The 23,551-nt window shown below is 44.0% G+C and overlaps 1 protein-coding gene across 1 annotated transcript in view; it reads left to right on the forward strand.

The window, feature by feature from the left end:
• The window catches only part of HRH1 (histamine receptor H1), a 451,808-nt gene that overhangs the window by 240,563 nt on the left and 187,694 nt on the right, over nt 1-23,551 (forward strand). The window contains exon 2 of the mRNA XM_085624865.1: nt 22,125-22,237. The gene's annotated coding sequence lies outside the window, so the exon portion shown is untranslated. The remainder of the gene's footprint in view (nt 1-22,124; nt 22,238-23,551) is intronic.

Genomic DNA, 23,551 nt, shown 5'->3' on the forward strand with positions numbered 1-23,551 from the left:
ATTCTTGATTCACAGTCAATTGCAATATCCTTTTCTATGCCCTGTGGTTAAATTGATGTGACACCCCAGTTTATGATCAGATATCCTGCATCGCTGCATACAGGATTGTTCCACCGCCACCCCACTTAGGATATCAGAACCCCATTTGTTGCTGCTGTTAGGCATTTTTTTAGTCTCGGGCATATACATTTACCTTCAAGGGGGGTATCGGCATCTACTTTTGACTCACTGAAAGTTTGCCTTAAAAACATCTCTGCCTGGATGAGAAGTAACTTTTTAAAACTTAATGCCGACAAGACGGAGGTCTTGTTCTTTAACCAAGCTGTACCACCCCGACGGCCTTATGGTGGCCAGCTGAACTGGGATCTGCCCCCACACCTAAGGACTCAGTTAAGAATTTAGGAGTCAGGTGAGACAAAGACCTGTCCCTCGCTATCCATGTTCAACTTGTATCTGCAGCCTACTTTGGCAAGATGAAAACCATCAGAAAATGTATTGATTTCTTGCCAGAGTCAGTTCGCAAAACAGTTGTCCATTGTCAGAGGCGTTTACGGTCTTCAACTAACACAGGAGCAGAATGACGCTAATTTCCCAATGCCCCCATCGGAACGTTTCCGCGAGAATGAGTATAACTCTCTACGGGCAAGTGTCGACGGGGGAAAGGGGAATTGGACAGAGAAGAGACAGCCCTGGATTTCTTCGTCGTTGTAGAGAAACGATTTCTGCAACATTTAGCATTTGTTCACTACACAATTCATTAAGCATTAACTTACTGTATATGAGGTAATGAATTAGCTTGTCTTACCAGGAGGTATTCAGGGCCAAACCTCTCTTCTATTTCTCAGTTGCTTGAGTGTGTAACAACTGACTTGCTCTGGCTCTTGTTAACCCTTTCTTCTTCTTCTTTTCTTACTGGAGTGAAGGTGGTGTCGGGTCTTGGGAATAGAATTTAACAGGTGAGTAACGTGAATTTTCTCCGTCGAGTATTACTACACTGCTGTGTGTAACTGTTAACTTACTTCATCTTCTAGCCGTGAGCATATTGTACTTTTCGTTGAGCTACTGTCTTAGGAACAGGTAACCGTAAGCTGGGAGTATTAGACTTCCTAGTTATCTATAATATCTGAGGTTCTTTTGCTGCTTAGGTACTATCTGTCTTGTCCCAAAAAGAATTAAACTTGAACAGTGCGAGGAGGATTTCGCGTTGTTCAGGTTTAAACTATGTATACTCTAAGTGAGTTTTAATGAATACTCTGAGGGGGTCTTATTGAATACTCTGAGAGAGTCTTATTCCTTCTGCGGAATAAACTCAGGATTGTCACCAGACTCCGAACTACTCTTAGTCACTCATGACTAGAATTCGGACTTGTCAGGAAAAGGTTCTACATATTATTCAAGTTTCAACTAAATACACTAACCTGAGTATGTAAGGTGACCGTCGAAGGATAGCACGACGAAATTCCTCGACGCGACCTACCCTAACTTCCACGACGGTGAGGTACGTGTTGCTTCGATAATTTCTCTGGTGAAGTGCGCTCAAGAACGTTGGCAGGCGCGCCTCACCTGCTGCGTTAGAATTCAGTAAAGACTAGAACGCCGACCCATGAATGCGTCAGCGGCCATATTGGAAATCCAGCGGCGCCAACAAATGCGCCAACTGAGAGCCCCATGGATTCCATTACTCGGTTTAACCGAGGAGATGGTATTCACAGTGGTGGGTTCTGAATTACGCGGAGGAAACCTCCCGTGAACCCTGACATCCATGGGTTAATCACCTCCCATCTCGATTAAGCTAATGGACTCTACATGGGTCTGCCGACCGCGCTGCTCCGTAGGCTCCAGATGATGCAAAATGCGGCAGCTGGACTGGTCTGCAAGGTCCCGCTCCGCCAATGTATTTCTCCTCCTGTTTGACAGCTTCATTGGGTCCTGTTAGCCAAGTGCATCGAATTTTAGGCCCTTACATCTGCCTTTCGGGCGTATCAGGGCAGAGGGCCCAACTATTTAAGGAAGCAACTTCGCCCCTACCAGCAGGACAGATCCCGAAGGTCCAATCACTACCTCACCACCCCCCATTTCGCAAAAGCAAGAATGGGGGGGGGGGGGGGGAGGACATTCGAGGTGGGCACCCCTTAATGCTGGAACAGATTACCTGCTCAATTAGGCACAATGCATTCTGAACAGAAATTTAGAAAGGCCTTGTAGACCTGGCTTTTTAGTCGTTATGACTAGATGTGCACACACCACTACTACTGTTGCTGTCCGCTTAAGCGCCAAGACACCCCATTCGGGGTAGCTGCGCCCACTACAAATATCTTTTATTATTATTATTATTTTATAATTATTATTATTTAAGTACTGATGATTCCCATATTATAAAGCGGAATAAAATGTTATCAACCTACTGTACCATGACAATTGCGAATGTCGTATGTCTAAATTATGATAGCTTTGGTACTTCAAAATAATATGTGATATAATCTGCTCATTATCTTTATAGTCACCAGAAAAATGTCTGAGCTTTGAAAATGTTCCGTTTCTTTGTTGCTTTCCACTTTTATAATATCATATGATTGAGTAAATACCTGTATTTTTCCATTTGGATTTTTTGACAAAGAGTTTATCTCTCTTCAATGATCATTGTTTAGTGTGAATTCGCAGGACCACTTGTTCCTTTACAAATACTTGGACCCATGGTCTGTTATATACTTTTGGGTTCCCTTGTCTATGAAAACACATAGTGAAATACACCACACCACAAATAATATACACAGTTCGATTTTATTCTATTCTTGGCATTTCCAATGCGCATGGCTACCCTAAGGGCGTAACAGTGCCTAATGGCATAACAGCTTTAAAAATCTAGCAGCTGGCACTATTCAGAAGGTCTGTACTCTAGTGTTGGCAGGTAAGAGCGGAGTCCCACTTTCCATGATAAAGAATGGTTATTCCCCATTTACGCGTAGCAACTTTCAGGCTGGGCCTCACTAGTGAGTTCAAGTATTAGAAGTTCCACAATGGCTTTTTAAAAGTCAAAACATCATAGCACCATAGCAATTCATTCAGAGCTAGTTCCTCCAGAGACCCGTAGGCCCAGTAATAAGTCTTGCCCGCTCTTGCTAGAGTTGTGGTATGGCAGACCAGGTGCGCGTCAGATGCCCAGGGGTGAGTAGAAGTCTGGATGCTGCTGTGTTTTGGAAAGCATCCACAGCGATCCTTTGGTCGAATGGTAAGCCGCCTTGAGTCTGGCGACAGGTCCCATATTCTTCACTGCAGCTTTCCTCTGGCACAGTTGGGTAACCTACACAGGGTGATGGCCCCTCTGGGTTAAAACACTGCACAGGTTGGCTGCTTCCCTCGGTCACAGTGATGCACTGGGGCAACAGCTCTTATTCTTCACCACAGCCTCCACTTGGCATATGGGGGTCATGAGCAATGATACACAGGATTGACTCAACAGGATCCCCAATGGAATTCTCGCTCTCTCCTCCTCAAAGGGCCTCAGGCAGGCAGATGCTAGTTGTCCTGGCTCCAGGGCAAATAGTCTTGATTACGGGGATGATGTCCCCTTAACCAGCAGGGAGACTAGCTGACTTTGGTCCACAGTCCTGGGCACAACAGGCAGAAGATGTGCTGAGCTTCTCCTTTTTTTAAAATTATTTTTATTGTCAAACATGATCTTTAACCAATTAATCCAGATCATAAATTAAATACGTTAGGTGAAGAGTTATGCCCACTTAGACAACTCACCTTCAAATGTTCAGGGTGACAAGCAACAAACATGAAACTTACATATGATTTAGATAAATACATAAAATAGACAGCTCCGCCTAAGCTGTATTATTATTACTATTAAAAGCAAATTGACCCTATCCGAAAAAATAAAAGTAATTAAACTTAAATCATCATAATGATTCCAACCAAGCCTTCTCCATAAACGTTCAAATTTCTTGATAGAGCATAATTCCCTAATCCTAGCTAGAGCAAGTTCAATCTCATGGATTTGCTTTATGATTGCCCACCGCTCCGCTACTCTCGGGGGCATTGGAGAGATCCATGCCCTAGCTATACACAGCCTGGCATTCACAATAATAATGGATAAAAGATGTTTTAATCCTAAATCTGCTTCAGTTCTGTACCCAAGCATGATCTCCTTATGAGTAAATTGTAAATCTAGGCTGAGACAAATCCTGATGATCTGGTTCACCTCTTCCCAGAACATCTCCCGTTTTGGACAAATAACAAACATATGTAGCACATTTGCAGACACCAATCAGCATTTAGGGCATTTCATTTCAGCCCCCATCTCCTTCCCAGCCCACCTTGCTATTCTGTCAGGAGTATAATATAACATACACACAGTTCTAAATTGCTGTAGTCTTAAATTTATGGAGTGTATTGAACCATTCAATGTGTCTAATGCAGCAAGTATTTCAGTAGAATTAATGTCACCAGATAAAAGGTTACTCCATTTCAGAGCAAGTTTAGAGCTTTTGTTCTGTATCGACAGAAGCTCTGATAGGTAGAGATTATTAGCGACTTCTTGGGTGCACCGTTGAGACATGCCAACAAGTCAGAACTCTCGAGTACCTTTATCCCACGGCACACCAAGAAGTAATCCCTAATCTGTAAGTATGGGGAAGAATTTAAGAGCTTGCAGACTTTCAAATGTTCAACACCCATTTACATCATATTTACATCATATAGATGTCCTAGTGGCTCAACCCTATAGCTAGCCCAGGTCTTGCCATTTAAATCATGAAATACTTCTGGGAGCATCGGATTACCAAATGACAGCAAATTGCGAAGGCGTCCAGCAAATGCAGCCCAGTAATACAGATTACAATCAGGGAGCTGTAATCCTCCCTGGTTATAAGGAAATTTAGTACATCTTATTGCGCGCCATACCCCCTTAGACCCCCCCAAATAAAACTACCAATAGCCCCCTCTACCTGTTTAAAAAAAGAATTTGGAACATGTAGAGGAACTGCACGGAAAAGATATGAACATTTCAATACTATATCATTTTAATTATATTACACCTCCCTATAATACTAATATGTAACTTATGCCAGCCCTTAAAATTTTTATTAACAGGTTGCAATAGGGGCTCATAATTTAACTTCACTACCACTTGTGGATAAATGTGAACCCCTAATTACGTAGCTGAAGAGAAGACACTAGGGACTGAACTAGCCGGTTGAAAATTAGGAAGACCTTGTGTATTACCAACATTCAACTTGTGTCTAGACAAAGTACCAAATGTATTGGCTTCCTCATGGATATAATCTAGTGCAGCTACAGGGATCGAGAAGTAAACAGCCACATCATCAGCATAGGCAGTAATTTTTACTTCACATGCCCCTGCGATAACAGGCTGAATATGTATGTTTAAATAAAGCAACTGTAAAAACAGCTCTATGTACAGTGTGAATAATAAAGGGGAGAGCGGGCACCCCTGCCGGGTGCCCCGATATATATCTAAAAAGAGGTAGATAATAACCCTTCATAAGCCAACTGAGCACTGAGGTTATTATTTAGAGCCTGCACCCATTTACAGTATTGACCTCTCAAGCCAAAAGATGAAAGTGTAGCCCAAAGCCACTCCCATACTACTAGGTCGAACACCTTTCCGGCATCCAACAATATCATCCCATTGTTAAGGCAGGATTTCTCTGCAACATCAAAGGCTACCATTGCAGTATTAAAGTGGGCCATAGTGTCCCTGCCCAGAATAAAATCCTACTGCTGATTAGAGACCAACCCTGGCATTGAAGGTGCCAGACGGGCAGCTAAAATCTTTAGCGTCGGCATTAGTAAGAGATATAGGGCGATTCTAGCCACACTCCTCTGGTGGCTTACCTTTCTTCAAAAAAAGATAATATTTGACATATTCCATGAGCAAGGCAAGTCCCCACTAACCCTATGCATTGTATGACTTCGCCCTGCAGAGGCACAATACTGTTCTTAAAAATCTTATTAAACTCAATCTGTATTGCATCCTCACCGACTGCTTTGCCAGATGGCAAAGCTGCCAGATCTTCAATAATTTCACCACTAGTGATCTCTTCTTGAAGAGCTAGCTAGCACCTGCTTTTCATCAAGCTTTTGGATGGTATGCCCCTGCAAGTAGTCTCCCAAGCATGTTTCATCAAATACTTTAGACTGCCTATAGAGTCTCTGATACAACATAGCGAATTGCTACACTATTGACTGTGAATGTGTATGTAATAGACCATCCTCTACTTTAATAGCATTGATCCGACTCTTAGTTTTCTTGTCTGCTAATTGATGCGTCACCACTCTCCCAACCTGTTCCACATATTCACACTGGAGACAACGATGCTTATTATAGCTGGCCACTATCTTCTTCTTTAATATCCTCTCCAAACATGAGCGTTTCACACTTGAAGAAAAAAAATATCCTGTTGCTCGTGGTCCCTTTCCTAATTTCATTGGCGTATAAGAGTTCTAACTGCATAACTGACCGACAGAGTACTCTCATGTTACTTTCTTTATTTCTATTTTGCTGTAAGGTGTACTGCTGCATGATACCCCTGACAAAGGCCTTCATTGTTTCCCATACGATCAACAGGGTGGCTGTACCCACATTATTTAGTATGAACTCTGGTAAGTTTTTTTGAACTAATAATACATATTCCGTATCCATCAGTAAATGGCGAGAGAAAGAGAATGGGCGCCTCAAACTTCTTGCTGCCTGTGAATGAAAATATAACAGAATGGTATTATAGTCCGATGTCACTCTTGGACACACTTACATACCAACAGGTTGCAATACATTATTGTTAACAAATGCTAGATCAATCCCGGAGTAATGTTTGTGTTGCGGACTAATAGGTATATCCTGGCACTGTTGCATTAAGTAACCTTCATGCATCCCTAAGGCAATGTAATCGGGCTAGTTTGAGAATAGAAGCCCTGACTTTCACCATTCTTAGGGAGACCTGCTGATTAGTGGAGTCTATGGCATAATCCATTGTGCAGTTGAAATCTCCCATAACTAAAAGCTCTACCCGCCATTCCAGCAATTCTAGAGTTAATGCATCTATCATATTAGGTTTGTCAACATTGGTCTCATATATTGTGCAAAACACATACTTCGTGCCAATCATTATATACTGCTCGATTGCCCATCTCCCCTAGCAACTTAAATTCCAATAATGTATCCACCAATAAAGCTATCACCCTAATTGAGACAGTCTGAGATGTACACACAATAATTTTGTTTCCAAGCTGCCCAAGTAAAAATCTATCTTTGTACGCCAAGTGAGTCTCAGTAAGAAATACTATATGGGGTTTGTACATTTTGAGTTCCTTGTGTACTAATTGGTGTTTCCTAATCGAATTTAAGCTGGAGACATTCCAGCATAAACATCTAATTGACCCCATTATAAACCAACTTCTTCCTCCATTGAGATATCCACCCTGAACATCCAATAATCCTGTGCCTTAAATTCTAGAAAAAGAAAGAAAAAACAGTAAAAATGTACCTGAGAAAATACCATCGATTGTGATCTTGATTATGATCACTTTGACTTGTTTTTCCCCCTCTCTTAATCACTCCCCCTCAAGCCCCCATCCCCCTCTCAAACTCTGGCTAAGAGAATCACTCATATACCTAGACTGTCAAGCTTGACAGCCCTGGGAGCTTCCACCCCCTTACTCCCCACACTGCCAACTGCCCGACGATGACCACACCTCTCCAGATTGAAAAGACGCCAAGGAGGGGGCAGAGAGAAGCAAAATCTTTTATTTTTTACTCTTTAGTAGATCACCCCCCTTTTCCCAACAGCTAAGAAAAACGCCCACAAGATTACCACAGCCTGCCTACTCACCACCCGAGAAAAAGAGAAGAGGGGACACTATAGAAAATAAAATAAAGAAGCCCAAACTCCGTCACACAAAAAAAAGGGCAGCTGTATGGGTTCCACAAAATTCACCCCCTTATACTAGACAAACTCTGAGCTGCTTCTTACTCCATAGAACAAAACCACCTTTGGCCACCCTTGATAACCTTAAGCCTAGCTGGTTTCTGCAAATAAACCTGTGCCCCAGCAGCCTCTAGCGGGTCAATAAGTTGCTGCAGCTTCCACCGCCTGTCCATTGTAGGTTTTAAAAAATCTGACCGAGTTGTTAATGACATTGAATCAACCGGACAGGAGCTGCTGGACAAGCTTTGATATAATTGGCTTGCCTTAACAAAAAATTGCCAATGTATATCAGTACAGGACGTGGATTTACCCCCCCACTAAAATCAGAGATGTTCGATTTGACAGAACGATTAATAGGGTCTGTGCACCCTCTGTATTTGCGAGTCCATATCCCAGTCCGACAAATCTGGAAAGGCCCTTCTGAGCAACTGCACAACAAACTGATGTGAATCACCCCCTTCCTTTCCTTCTGGTATACCAAATATGTTATGTTATGTTATGTTATGTTATTTATTCTTTTGTATAGCGCACGGCTACTCAAAAAGAGTGTCCCGGCGCTTTTTTTTGGAAAAGGAAGGCTGCAACACAATAACATAACACCTTTAAAAGAGGAGACAGAATGCCAGACAAATACATGCAAGAAAAACACACTATTGGGTAAACAGCCAGGTTTTCAGGCTTTTCCTAAAGGCTAATAGGCTGGTAGCTCCCCGCAAAGTGAGCGGCAGAGAGTTCCACAACTGTGGTGCCAGTAGTCCAAAAGAGCGGCCACCCAGGCGAGCTCTCTTCACGCGCGGAACAACCGCCAAAAACAAAGATTCCGACCTCAAAGACCGGGTCGGCTGATAGAAGACCAGTCTCTTTTGAAGATACTTAGCTCCCACCGCGTGGAGAGCTTTGTAGGCCAGAGTCAGAGCCTTGAAGGCGATCCGCTCCCGGATAGGGAGCCAATGCAAGGTTCTCAACAAGCCAGATGCACTGACCCGTCTATTTAATCCAAAGATTGCTCTCGCAGCGGCGTTCTGCACCACTTGGAGCCGCTGCAGCAAATACTCTGGCAGGCCCAGGTAAAGAATGTTGGAGTAATCCAACCTGGACCCGATCAGAGCCTGCACTGTCAGTTTCCTATGCTCCTCAGACAGCAGGGGAAGGAACCTCCGTAGCATCCTGAGGATGCCGAAGCAGGTGCCCGACACCCCGAGGATCTGGGATTTAAATGTTAGCCCCTTATCCATCTTAACCCCCAAATTCTTGGCGACTTGGGAGGAGCAGGACGGAGGAAACATATCAATCGGCCACCAGGCCTGCCAGTCTGGCTCAGTGTCGCACCCAAAGAAGAGTACCTCAGACTTATCGGAGTTGCACTTGAGGCTGTTCAGTTGGAACCAATGAAAAACAGCCCCAAGGCAATCCCTGATACTCTCCCCGTCAAAGTCTCCTGCTCTCTTACACGAGAAGAGGAGCTGGGTGTCGTCAGCGTAGGATACGATCTGGGCCCCATGTGACTCCGCCAGTGCCGCCAACGGGGTCATGAAGATGTTAAATAGGGTCGGGCTCAAGATAGAGCCCTGTGGGACCCCGACTCCCAGAGGCGGCATCACGGCGGAATCTGGCGAGGCCCAGACCATTTGCCGGCAAGAAAGGAGGAAAACCAGCCGAGCACCGTCCCCCGCAGACCTATCTCAAAGAGTCTAGCGAGAAGGCCATCATGGGGGACGGTGTCGAACGCCGCCGACAGATCCAACATCACCAGCATGGCTTTGCCCCCAGAGTCCAGGACACCTTTAATGGTTTCTGAGACCTCAAGGAGCGCAGTCTCTGTGCTGAGATGGGGACGAAAACCAGACTGGGTAGCGTGCAAGATCTCGTTGGTCTCAAGAAAATTGGAGAGCACAACCTGAACGTGCTTTTCCACAATCTTCGTGAACGCCGGCAACAGAGAGATGGGCCTATAATTGACCGGGGCCTTCGGGTCTAGGCCTGGCTTTTTAAGCAATAGAATCACCATCGCCTGTTTCCAGGCGTGCGGGACCACTCCCTGACTCAACGAAAGATTCAGCAGCGGGTGTTCCGTCTCTGTTAATTTTCCAAATCTTCAATCTTAAATTGCACTAAGTCCAGATGATGATTCTGCACCAGTGTCCTCTATGTCCGAGACCCGTTGTTGAAGTTCTACCGACCTCTGCAGAGAGGGTTAATACTCTACTGGTGACTCCCACCAACGAACGCTGTATAGCTACGTTGTCCACTCTGACTTGTGCATAATGCTGCTGTGTTTTGGGCCTGCAACATCTGCAAGATAGTTGGTAATGTTTGCTCCTGCTTATTGTCTGACACGAATGGATTGGATGAGACTAGTGGCAGAGAGCAGGTAGTAGGAACATTTCCTGGTGAATACAGGCTAGTCACGAATGGGGCCAGGGTTTCTGGACTGCTAATAATTGAAGATGTTGGTTCCCACAGAGCCTTGCTTACTCTTCTTGCCCCTTTGGACGGGATTTTGAGAATCTACTGATGCAGTCAACTGAAGATACAAAAAAGAAGCCACCAAGTTTAGGCCCCGGATGGAGAAGTCATCCTTTTAGATACCATTTCTGGTAAAATTAAAGTATCTTTCAGCCTTGTGAGTTTGCCAAAGGGAAACTAAACCATGGAGAATACTACTAGCGTTTATTATTTTTAACATAACACTCTGTGAAAAAGCACTGAAATGATCAAATCCAAGATTAGAGTCAACAAGAACAGGTCAGTACTCCACTTGCCATCTTTAAAGTTATTCACAATATAGAGTGAATTAGCAGCATGGTTGTCAATAGAGTACCTGAGATCACAATAATTAAGATTTTTGCCCAAGAATGGAGGCAGTAATGACTCATAATTACCATCTCCCACAATTTCAGGCTTAAAGAGAGCCTGGTGTGTGCCCATGAAGAGGGTGCTTCTAATTATCAGTCATTGCTAGCTATGGACAAAAAGACTATTAGCACAACCATGCCCCCCTACAGAGCCCATGCCACAAACAGATTACCCATGCCTCTTTGGGACAGAGCCCATGCCACAAACGGATTACCCATGCCTCGTTGGGAAGAGGACTGTCTGTCCACCAATCTGCAGAGTATTTCCAGAAAGACACAAAGTATTCCATGCTTACCCACTTCCAGGACAGCCACACTCACTAGTATCACAGAAAAGGTAACTCAAACATGTAGTATTCCCGGGTCGAGTGGCGCGAGGGTAGGTTGATAGCCCTTTCCGGCAACAACCTTTAAGACACCAGAATCTTGGTGTCTAGGTGGCGCCACGGCCACGGATAGGAGCATGGTACTATACCATATTAGGTTCCCCTAGGCATATGGCGAGACCGTTCCCATATAACAGGTAGTAGGTAACAGCTGTACTTACCGCTTTGTGTAGATTATTGACAGCTTATATAGGTCCTGAGGAATTGCCACGGATCACTAGGACCATTAGGCAAGAAACATGTCGACCAACACAGATGAGCTTAGCCAAGCTGAATCATAACATCAGCTAGCTGCCATTCTGTTTCCACTTTTTATTCAGGTAGAGAGCCATCCCCAATAAAATTATTTTTGGACTCTCTAACTTGTTTTAATTCACTTACCTGCACTCACATCTACACCACTAGGTCCCTCTCACACACACTGCATCATACGGCCAGGAACTGAAGATCTCCGCCAAAGAGCCCCTTTTAGGGTGCCCGTCGGGCATTGCAGCGCCGGCCCGACGAGGAGCAGGTCCATATGATGAAGCATGACACCTAGCTTGCTGGGTGTGTGAGGACCCTAGTTCCGAATAGAGGAATTCCTCTTCCTTACGGTCTCTTCTTTTTCTTTACACTCCCCCTTCTGTTTGAGGAACTGCATACTCTTCCTTTTCTATATAACTAACTGGGCATGTATGCTGGACCTCCTTAAATAAAAGCCCATCAGTCCCTCCTTTGTCTACAAACTCAAACATGTAAGCATTCATAATGTTCTGGCTGTACCCCACCCTACAGTGAGAGAAGAAACCAAGCCCCATTGACTCACAGTATTTAAAAATAAAAAATAAATAGAGAAGAGGGATTTGTTAATTAAATTAGGGAAAAGTATTAAAGTAGGGAATATCAAATCCCGAATATCAACAGGACAGAATATTGTTAACACAATTTCTAGGTACCTTGAGGATATATACATCACCAAGGTATGTATATGTGAATTTAGGTATAGAACATACCTTTCGATATTGTTTAAATGGTATTCTGTCCTGTCGATATTTGGGACTCTATATTTCCAGTCTACACAGAGAAAAAGGAGTCATGGGCCACCTTTAAGGATAAGGATGAACTGTAACAATGGCATGACAGTGGGACCCAGAAGGCTATATCTGGTGCTAAGTGCCTAATAGGAAGACAAACGTCTCTACCACCACTTTATAACTGAGTTTCAGCAGTCCTCCTTTGATGAGGTCTATAGGTCCCTAACTGCCTACGTCTCTGCTTAGTAATCGGATGCAGGGGATATGTTGTGCGGAGCCAAGCTTCAGGTTCTGCGCCTGGAAACCCACAGCCTAACTTCAGAAGGGACCACAAACTCTTCATGGTGTTGACTAGACACATCTTACCGCCTCCAACTCAAGAGCTGGACACAATGGTTGCTGCTATCAGGGCCTTTTGGAAATAGCAGTCTCTTCCAGTAGCCACTTTGCAAGTCAATTATATAGAAAAACAAAGGTGGAGAGTGGTCTCAAAGGGAATCACAGGTGTAGGGAGGAAAAGCCAGTGGGGTACAGAAACTTTATGAAGCAATGGAGCAAAACAGCAGAAGGAAGAAAAGCAAATCATATAGGAGCACTGACCAAGATAAAGGCAAAAACGAGGAAAAGGTGCTGTGCAAGAAATGGTATGTTTTTTTCAAAAAATGGCATCAATGAAAGGTTTGCTGTGCTAGTATCACGATCTTACCAGCTTTAAGGAACAGGCAGATTTGTATCAAAAGAGCATTTTTTGCTTTTGCTTTTGCTTTTTTTCTTGAACGTAGTAGGTTTTCCTAATTTTTGTAGTTTGAGGTGAAAACAGGTCTGAAATCCATAGGTGATCCATGAAATGTATACATTTCTGAAAAGTAGATACAATTCTAAGTTCAGCAAAGGGTCATTGTGTAGATCCTTCCAGGTTTTTCCAGAAAATTAACTGTTAAAATAAAAGATACTAAAAATGCGTAGGAAAAAAATAGTCATTTGTGGCAAGGCTTTCATCCTTAACTTTTTGTCATGAAAGTCAATTCACAAAAGCAATATAAGGTAATGTTCAGCAGACCCGTATGTATTCCAATTCTTTATTGAGTTTAATAAGACCTAAACATACATCGTACACGAAAGTACATGTGAACAATATTATCAGTTTTCCTTATACAACAATACAACTGGTATGGATATAGGCCTCTACCTGTAAAGAGCAGTGGAATATATAACAATTGAGTAAATAGAAAGGGATCACGGGGGGTTGCAGATAAAGGAAGAAATGTTCAGGGGGAAATTGTGGGGGCATGGTGTCCCCCCACTTCTCAGTATGAAACCACTCACCATTGTCCCATTGTCTTGAAATTCTAAAGCATATTGCTAAGGCCACGGGTGGTGAGCGTTATGCAGGTTGTAAAAAAAGGAAGAGTAAACAGATGTCACAGCCTACACTGTAATATATGAGTGCATGTGATCCATTGGCCTCAGGTAAGGTAGGTCAAGTCTACAACATCTGCAAGTAGGTACGTGTTGTGGTGTTCGTTTTGTGATCCGGGCCCGTGTTGTACATGCACCTATTGTCGACAGCCTGGGAATATAACTACAGACCCCTACATCCCACTGCTCAGGCCCAATCACAGCTGTAGGAAGGAGCCCCAGACTTCTTCAAATTTATGCATCTGGTCATTCAGTTTGTATATAATTTTTTCATAGGAAGCCATATCAAGCATATTGGACATCCATATATTAAATAGGAAGGCGGCGTGACAGTTTCCAACGGCATAGTATTTTCACCTTCGTAATTGCCAGTGACATGGACAGCCAACGCTCTCAGGACAGGGCATTTCTGGGAGGACCGACATATCATGCAGCAATGCCAGACAACTCGTCAGACGGGCTGCATGCCAAGATCGCCACTCAGCTTATCCCACACTGCTCTCCAATAATGCGCAAGCAGAGTGCCGTTGCACAGGTCGTGCACTATATCGCAATCTGGTGCCTCACACCTTCAGCCCCTAAAGGCTGACTGCATGTGGGCCCTAAAGACCTGCCCCGGCGTCAATGACATTGATGGAGGATCTCAAAATAGCTACATTTTCATCTGGCTTCTCTGAGCAATCTATTGTGATCTTCCAGGATATCTGTCCAGTCTTCCACAGGGAGGTTGATAGATAGTCCTGTTCTCACCAATAGTGAAGGGTATGTGCATGTGGGAGCTAGAAGCAGACATCCGATATGGTGGCATAGAGCCCTGCCATGGTCCCTCTGCAGCTTTTCCAGGTCAAAATGGAGAGAATCAGTGGGCTACCCTCTAATATATAAAGTGGCCTGCCTATTGTTGCCCAAAGGCTATGAGTGAGTTGGTGGTACCTCCAAAGTTAAAAGGGCGTTAGATCAATATTGCACATATAAGTCAAATGATTTTATTTCCCCTTTGTGAAGCAAGTCATCTCTATGTTGTATCCCTCTGTCTCTCCATATGGACAAGTCAATGTCCTCCCCCCGGTCTTAATACTATTCCTTCACATCAGTGCCTGTGAATGAAGCATGTCCAGAGTTTGGATCAGGTTTTGGACCCATCACCAGATGTATTGTGTGGCGTGTACGATTGGATTATCATGGGGACCTGACTGTGTGTGTCCTATGTAAAGAGCTGGGCAAATTTCGTTTGCCTGTAGGACATGTCGCTCCATAAAAAAACCACATGGGTGTTTCCTTAGCAGGCTTCATCATCTGCAAAGTATATGCCAGCTGTGAAGCTAACCAGTAAGATTCTGCATGTAGGAGGCGCAGCCCTCCCACAGTGGTATAAAAGGTCACCCTGAGCACACAATATATCCAATGTATTGTCCAAATATACAACAAACTCTTGATCCGGGTCGGGGGGCACTAGAGGGCGCAAAGCAGAATGGCTGCTCTTTAGAGCTGCTCCGCCGGCCGAGATATTAATACGTACATTATCCTTGCCATCACGCCCTCACCCTGCTGAAGTTGCCAATCACGATATCTGCAGGAATTACAGACTGACCAGGTTGGGCGTTGTGGGCCAGCGATTCGCTGTTACGAGGACTGCAGGCTGAGGGACTCTGGGCCGGCCCCTGACAACGTGGCGGCTCGGGACATGCTCGGATCGCATGAGTAAGGTAGGCTGTGGCTGGCTCTGGTGGTGGGCTGCGAGTGCCGGGGGTGTGCTTGGCTCTCCGAGTCTGGTGTTTGGTGGGCGGTGCAGTGTGGCCTAGGGGGCTGGTGGCTGCCCTCCGATTACTCGCTGTGGTGATTGGGGGGCCGTGCTGCCTCCGGGTGTCCGACTGTGCAGCCTGCGGATGCCGGACTTGCGTAGGGGGCCGGGTCGTGTCCACTGGCGTTGCGACCGGCTGGCGGGCTGGTGCGGTCTTGCTTGATTCGCCGTTGAGGATCGGGCTGCGTTTCCGTGTGCCTGTGCGATCGCCGCTCCCCGGTAGACTGCCTGGCCGTCTGTATCCTTGTGGCGACGGGCCTCCTTATCACTGGAGGCAGCCTCTCTGCGGAGCATCATTCAGCGAGCCTTCCTGAGGCCGAGATCCTTGCTGAGACACTTACTGACGGCGAGCCCACCCACCCTCCTGCTAACACTTATTTGCCGTCGCTCCCACATTTCGTGCCTGGAGGCGGTGTGCAGATGTGGTACAAACCTGCTCTTGTGACTCCCACTGTGGGGAGGGCGACGTGGATACCAGCCTTATCCTGCCATCCTTGTGCTCTGCGGGTGCCCTCACAGCATCCTCTGTTGTTGTGTACTTCCTGGGGCGAACCTGGGCCTGCCCTTCGCACTTGTCCTGGCTTATCGAAAGTGAGTGGTTTCCTGGCATCCTACCTACCTAGACCTCTACATACCGGCGATCCTTCTCCCACTAGGTGTGATGACATCATAGCTTTACAGAATCATGGGTGATGGACTGTGCCTTCTGGGCCCTCTGGATGGTTTATACTGACTAATGTGCAGACGTATGAAGTGAGCCCTGCATTGCGTTGTTGCTCTTGCAATCTGGGCCCTGGTCACACTCTGGCTGAGCTGGCCTGGCTGTCATTTTCGTGGTGTTAATCATCGAAGACACTCATTCCATTTTTGCTGAGAGGTGGGCTGCTTTCAGATTGCGGCACTGAGGGACCTGTGTTGCGCTGCTACACCTGTGCAAGGGATCATTCTGGACTGTGCCACTGACATGGGGAAAAGCGAGCGTGGCCAACCGCGCCTCACTTTCGAGCCCCGGAAAACCGGCAGAGCTAGTCAGCATGCGGCCTCGGATACTGATCCGCCAAATGACCACATTACTAATATAGATAAAACCATTTTTGCTGTACAGGCCAGCTTGCAGTCCATCGATGGAAAAATCGATCATCTTAATCTTCGAATGGACCACATGTCGTCTAAACTAGACAAGCATGCTCAGCAGTTGGGGGAGGCGGAGACACGCATTTCAGACGCCGAGGATGGATTGCAGCAAGTCACGAACAAGGCGACCTGCATTGAGAAAGTCCTGGCTGTCATACAGGCCCATAATGAAGATTTGGAAGCCAGATCACGACGTAACAATGTGTGCATTACGGGTCTGCCAGAATCTACGAACACAGGCCGCCTTGAGACCTTTGTTAAGAAACTCCTGCGAGACATCTTCGGAGCAGAGCACTTGTCCCAGGTTCTCATTGTGGAGTGGGCTAATCGTTCCCTGGCTGCACGTCCCCCTCCGGGCACCCCACCTCGCCCCATAATTGCTCGCCTTTTAAACTATAGAGACCGGGATGCGGTGCTCCGTTTGGTGAGAGAGAAGGGTACCATCGTCCATGAAGGGAATATGCTTGCATTTTACCCGGACTTCACCATGGCAGTGCAGGAGGCCCGCAGGGAGTATCAGTTTGCCAAGAAATTGCTACTGGCTGGGCATATACCATGCTCTACCCGGTGAGGTTGCGTGTAGAGGACAATGGAAAATATAAATTCTTCACTTGCCCGAAATCGGCTTAGGATTTTGCCAAATCTGTTTCCCGCCGGGACCGTTCCCCCAGGCACGCAGAAAGTGACGAAGCCACTGAACATGGTGAGTTGGCAAGTGGGCCAGGCTGACTCTGTTTCAGAACTGAATGGGTTGGGAGGGCGCCATGGGATGGGACATGAGTACTATCATCACTTAACGGTCCTCTGATTACTTGGCTTCACATTTTCATTCGGCGTATTTTTTCGATCAATGTTGGGAAGATTACCCTCCTGTGTTCCTATACTATATGTGATTACGGGGCTTGGGAAGGCATTGTATGACGACTCAGCCACCTCCTAACTTCATCGGGAGGGAGTTTGTGCTCTGGCGTCCCCCTTATGGGTGTTCCCCGCAGTTGGTTATTCCCTTGGTACTGTACTTGGGATGTGTTTCTGGGAGTTTGGGATGGCTTTGGCGTGGTGGGGTTGCTGAAGTGGGTGGGGGTGATGGGGGTGGAGGGTATTGCTATGGGGTTTGTTTATGTGGCTACATATTTTTGCAATCTGGCTGGATGTTGCTCACACATTTTGTTCACATATTGGACGCAGGTAGATTCATTTTCTTCACAGCTAAAAAACAAACTATTGTAATCCTTATTTCCAAATTACAGAGCTCTTGGCCAGGTAGACTTTCCTCTCCCAGAAGAGTATCATATATACTTTACTCCTTCCATAACCTAATGTGTCCAATATGTAGCCGCTTGGTATTCATAACCCGGACCTCCCTAGCAGATTGCATTGCAAAGTGTGGCTTCTGAGGTACTGTTGCTATGCTATGTCATATCTGACCCAAGGTGCTGCAACCACACATCTCCATGAACACACTTGATCTGAAAAGGATAACCCATTAGACAGAGTTGAATTCAGCTAACACCAGACCACATCAGCAAATACATCTGCGACAATAGAGTGAATAGAAGTAAAATCTCGAATACACATCAATCAGGAATTTACAAATCTGTCATTATAGCAGAAAATTCATTATCCACATAGGGACCTAATCATCGTAAGGAAACTGGGTCAAAGTAATATTTTTAGGGGTGTCAAATCACAACTTGTCCAGGAAGAAAAGTATCTGAACAGTAATATGTAAGTAGTAAGTAATTTTTGTACTGTTTGTGAAACTGTACATCAGTTCATTATTTTTTTTATAGTTTAAAGGTTGATGGATAGGAAATGAAATGTGTAAATCATATCTCCCGTGCTATATTTGAGTTGACTATATCCTCAATCAAGTCATTAAAAATTAATTATTTTGTTACCAAATGTTATAGGACCTCTCTTTGATCTAGAGAAGCTTTATGTATTTGCTAATCCACATGAAAATTTGGAAATTGTACTCTAGGGGGCACATGTACGTCTGTTTCTAGCTGTCGCAAACGGAGAATCAGGCCGTTTGCAACTGCTAAAATGACTTGTACAATGTGCCAACCATATTTTCTGAGTCTGTAACCTATTACCAACTCACAAAAATAGGGTTTGCGAGTCGCTATTAGGAATGGGCTTGCCAAGGGCGTCCCTTTCGAACAGCAAGTCGCAAGGGCATGTACGAGTGTTTTGCGAACGGAATGCGGTCGCAAACAAAATCACAGTTTACCCCCTGCTTCAAGTAGGAGGCAAACCAGTCGCAAACAGGAAGGGGTCCCCAGGGGACCCCTTCTCCTTTGTGACTGGCAGCTAAAAGTTTTTAAAGAGCAGGCAGCGGTCCTAGGAACAATTGCCTACTCTTACAAAATTAAACAAACGTTTCATTTTTCTTTTTGAAAAGCATCCCGTTTTCCTTCAAGGAAAACAGACTGCATTTAAAAGTAAAAAGTAGCTTTATTTAAAAGCAAACACAGACATGGTGGTCTGTTGTCCCCAGCAGGCCACCATCCATGCATTAGTGCCCTTTCCCAAAGGATTGCCAATTGCGACCTGCCTCAGTAATATTGATGAGGCAGGTCCATTGCGACCCCATTGGTAATTGCTAATGTGTCATAGAGACCTTTTTACATTTCATTTTGGGAGTCTAATTGCAAGTCACAAAAAATCACTTTTAGAGACTTGAAAAAAGAAATGGTCGTACATGTTGCCCCAAGAGTTTAAGGCTTTATGAGGCAGCTGGTTTAGGAGATAAACATCTAGGAACTTCTCAATAAGTGATGTCTGTTACTTTCAGCAATTTGAATGAGAATTGATGGCCTCCTCTATTCACCTTTGTTTGGAAAACCCAACATTCTAAAACTATTTAAGATCTGTAGGCCCAGATATACTGTCCTTCACGCACAGAGCACTGCATTAAAAATTGCACTGCTTCTTTGCATGAAGAACAGAAAATATAAGTGCCAGATTTAGTAAATCAACCTCTGACATCACTGTTGTGTTTTTAACTAAAATGGCTTTTCTGCATTATACTCAGCCTCACTCTATGGTGCAAAGTTGAGCGAGTAGTGTCCAGCTTAGGTTTTGTACTCAACGTACACTCCCCAGTATAAATTCTCACATGTATACAATAGCACAGCAGTCAAACAAGTAAGATGCATGTTCTAGAGTAAAACATGTGGTAAAAATAGATATTGCTTGTGGTGAAAAGTAATAGTGTTACATCTTCAGTACTCTCTCTCTCTCTCTCTCTCTCTCTCTCTCCAATGTTCGTCTCTTCCATTGTGTTATCAACCAAGTAGTGCGCACAGGGACATCCCGATCTCATTCTTGGAGCTTTTTAAACTAACAAATTCTTTCAATTACTATCTCAATCATGGTTTTTGTTTTACACGATTGCCATTATCCAGCAAGTCTCTGTACTTCTTTTAACACAATTAATTGCCTGCTTTTCACCCCCCACCTTTTTTGCCTCATCCACAAAATTGTGTTTACCGTACAACTTGCATACATATTTTACAGCCTTGAAAAAGTCTTTTTGACGAAACATGTGTTGGCTATAAACAAACCCACCATGGTGGTCTTTGACAATTAATGTACCAGTATTTGGTAGCCTTCTGTGATGCTGCTGGTTCTGTCATTATAAGTACTTCATTGAATATGCGATGTTTTTGAAGCAAACCTTAAGACTTGTGGAAATGGAAATATAAACCTTTGTAGAAAAAATAAATAGACTAGCTCTATACGAATAAATTTTAATAAATTGGACACCTTGGTCCACTTCACTAATTATGAACTGTTCACGCTATACTTAACATTACTATTGCTTGTATGCACTTCTTTGGTGTCCTCCAGACTATTTTACAGTTTTGTAGAGTGAGGCATTCCACCTCATACAAGCTGCATCCTACTGGCAGTTAGGTTCTCCCTGATGTAGCGCCTACTTCCGTGCATTAAGTATTACTATTGTTTGCATATTCTCCATCACAGCCATAGTACTAGTTTGGTTGTGTAGTTAATTACAACCACTGCTATTATGTGTAAAGTTGACACTTTACAGATATGTAAGCACAATTATTAAAATTGGGAAATGCTAAGAGCAACGTATTGGTCATGGGAACTGTAGTGATTCTAATATAAAAAATGTATAGTCCATTCAACGGGTGATGATTATTAAAATAATAATTATACTTGTGTAGTGCAGAATACAAAGATGACTTTAGTGCTGTGCATCCTGTTTTTTGCAACAGTCCCAGTACCAAACAAGAATTACTTACAGAAATGTGTTTTCAACATGGATATATATTTGGGGATGGATTTCATAAATCTAGGGTCATTTGGATTATAATTCCTAAAGTGGATCCCTTTCAGTAATAGATTTGTGTCCCTGACACATGACTATTGTAAAATAAAGAGGTTGTAAATTATTCTCTATTGTATGATCTCAATGTTCACTTCTTTCAAGAAATATCTGTCCAATGATCCAATTATGGATCAAACATCAGCATTTAAATTCACTATGGTTCTGTTCTTTAATCCAGTAAAGGTTTGTTGTTGAATCCATTTAAGCAAACTTGCCTTCCTGGTCTGGCAATCAGCCTTACATCAGCATGTAGAGCAATCTGGGTCTTACCAATGTCTATTTATCCTTTAGGTTCATGGTTTTTGTGAAGTGTAGAGTTAGTGAGGGAACCTGCCACAGCAGCTTTCAAATTACTACAAACCGAATGGAACACCTCATGAAGGCTGATGATAGTACAATAATATATAAATGTTGCACTTCATGTTCAGATGCTGATTCAGAAAGACCTCTACGTTTATATGTTTACTTCAGATCCAATATAATTTACTTTCCGAAAATGAGTGGCACACATACTATGTGCAGGGAATAAGGTAATTGAATCTTGGTTTCAAACAAAATCCCATCAGTTTTCCAACTATATCAGCTTTTCTAGAAAAAGAGACTGCTCAAAAACAGTTCAGACGCAGGCAGCCAAGCGACTTCAACTACTTTAGTCCCCACTGAGAACCATTACATAGTAAAGTCAGTTTAAAACTCCGATAAGTTGCACCAGTTATAAAATGCAGACATCAAACATATAATACTGGGCTATGGACTTCAGCCAAACCCATCTTTAGCAGATTTCCAAGCTCATAGTACCTCGATAATGGCCTCTATTACAAGTTGGACAGATTAGGGTGAGGTTTTTACCAGCCCTGTTAAATGCTGTTACTGTGGAGGGTCATTTTTCCAGGTGTGGTAAATGCCTCCTATTCTGAGTATTCAACTTGAATGTGAGGCATACCACACAGGACTATTATTTAATGCACCCACGTCTTGTGTGTTTTTTTACACTAAATTTGTCAGGCTTGACCTGCTGGATTCTATCAGGGGAAAACGCAAAGCTCAAACTTGCGTTTCTTGAACTTCTGATGAGGCCCAAATAATGTTTCTGCATTCCTAATAAAAACAGATTAGTCTTCTTGATTTGTTGATATGTATGTTTCAATTAACATGTTTGATACTTATTTCAGTTTATATTTTTTTAAATCATCAGACGATACCAGAAATTACCAGAAACTAAGTGAATGTGAAAACGGAGTAATATGGAGGTTTCTTCCCATCCCAGAGAAGAAAAAGCGAACACATTTTAAGAGCACTGTTATACAAGTAAGTACTTTCTAAACCTCAACTATCTGGTATTAGTCCTGTAAATTTGGTGGACACTTCTTTTTCTCAGGTCAGAACGTTTCATTTGTTCTGCACTCATGCAGGATACATGCTATTTTCTTAGTACATCTTTTACAACATGTTTTTAATTGGCGCTTAGTTTCAGACCTACGAGGTGGACCACAGCTGCCCCCATAAGCATTTCACTAGCTTAGCTATGACTACAAGTTGGGCAGAATAAGTTGGTCAGAGTGGGATATTTACCAGACCTGGTAAACTGCATTACCTCAGGGTGTGGAACATGTCTCTTATTGCACATTTTCAACTTGGTAATGAGGGACAACATGAAGAATCTGTATTTAAGACACACCGTTTTACTTATTGTGCATTTTTTCTTGCCATTTTCCCCTCAATATGCTTGGCAGGTTTGACTTACGGGAATCAAGTAGGGCAAAATGTGAACGTGCGATAATTATCATACAGCTCCTGATTACAAACGTTTTTGAAATTCGTGCTTTCACAGAGATCGGTTGAGCAGTAACTAGTCTACCCCCCTTACTACCACCCTGAAAAACCGTCTCAGCACACTGAGCAGTCACCTAGCATCATGACCTACCGCCTGTTACAAAGAACAAAACTGAAGTTGAGCACGAGTGATCACCCCTGACAGGCTGGCATTTCGAGAAGTCATTCCTGAGTAATACACCTGGCATAGATGCAAATGTAATGTTATTGGACTAACATTACAGGACATTTGGATAGAGTTTTCGCAGGAAAGGTGACAGAATTAAAGGCCTGGGCTAAATTTCCGTTCCGCTCTCGGAAATTGCGATAATTTGACATTTTCGCGTTCCGCGGAGAGATCGAAAATGTCAAAATTTCCGCATTCCGCAGCTTAGCGATAATTTGTTTCTTGCTCGCGCTGTAAAATAATACATTCTCGCGCGCGCGCGATTGCCTTACCTGAATCTCCGCATTCGCCGACAAGTTTTCCCGATCCGGTTGCGTTCTCCACGAGATGTTGGATTGTTGGTAGCCATTTGCGCTGTCTCGCGACAGTTCGCGCCCGCAGTAATGTCATTGGTCGCGAGATCACGTCTTTCTTCTCGCGATCATGCACCGCGAGAAGAGTGAAAACAAGATGGCCGCGCCCACGAGCAACCGCATGGGTAAGTTGGCGAGCCGCGACCACGCAGAAAATACCGCGAACGGGCGGTAAAAAAACTTCCGCATCTTCGCGATATTTCCGCATGTTTGCGGAGATTTTTAACATTTTCGCGATAATTGCCTTTTGAACTGGAATTTGAATCAGAA

This window comes from Triturus cristatus, chromosome 9 (genome assembly GCF_964204655.1).
Source record: "Triturus cristatus chromosome 9, aTriCri1.1, whole genome shotgun sequence".
NCBI lineage: Eukaryota > Metazoa > Chordata > Amphibia > Caudata > Salamandridae > Triturus > Triturus cristatus.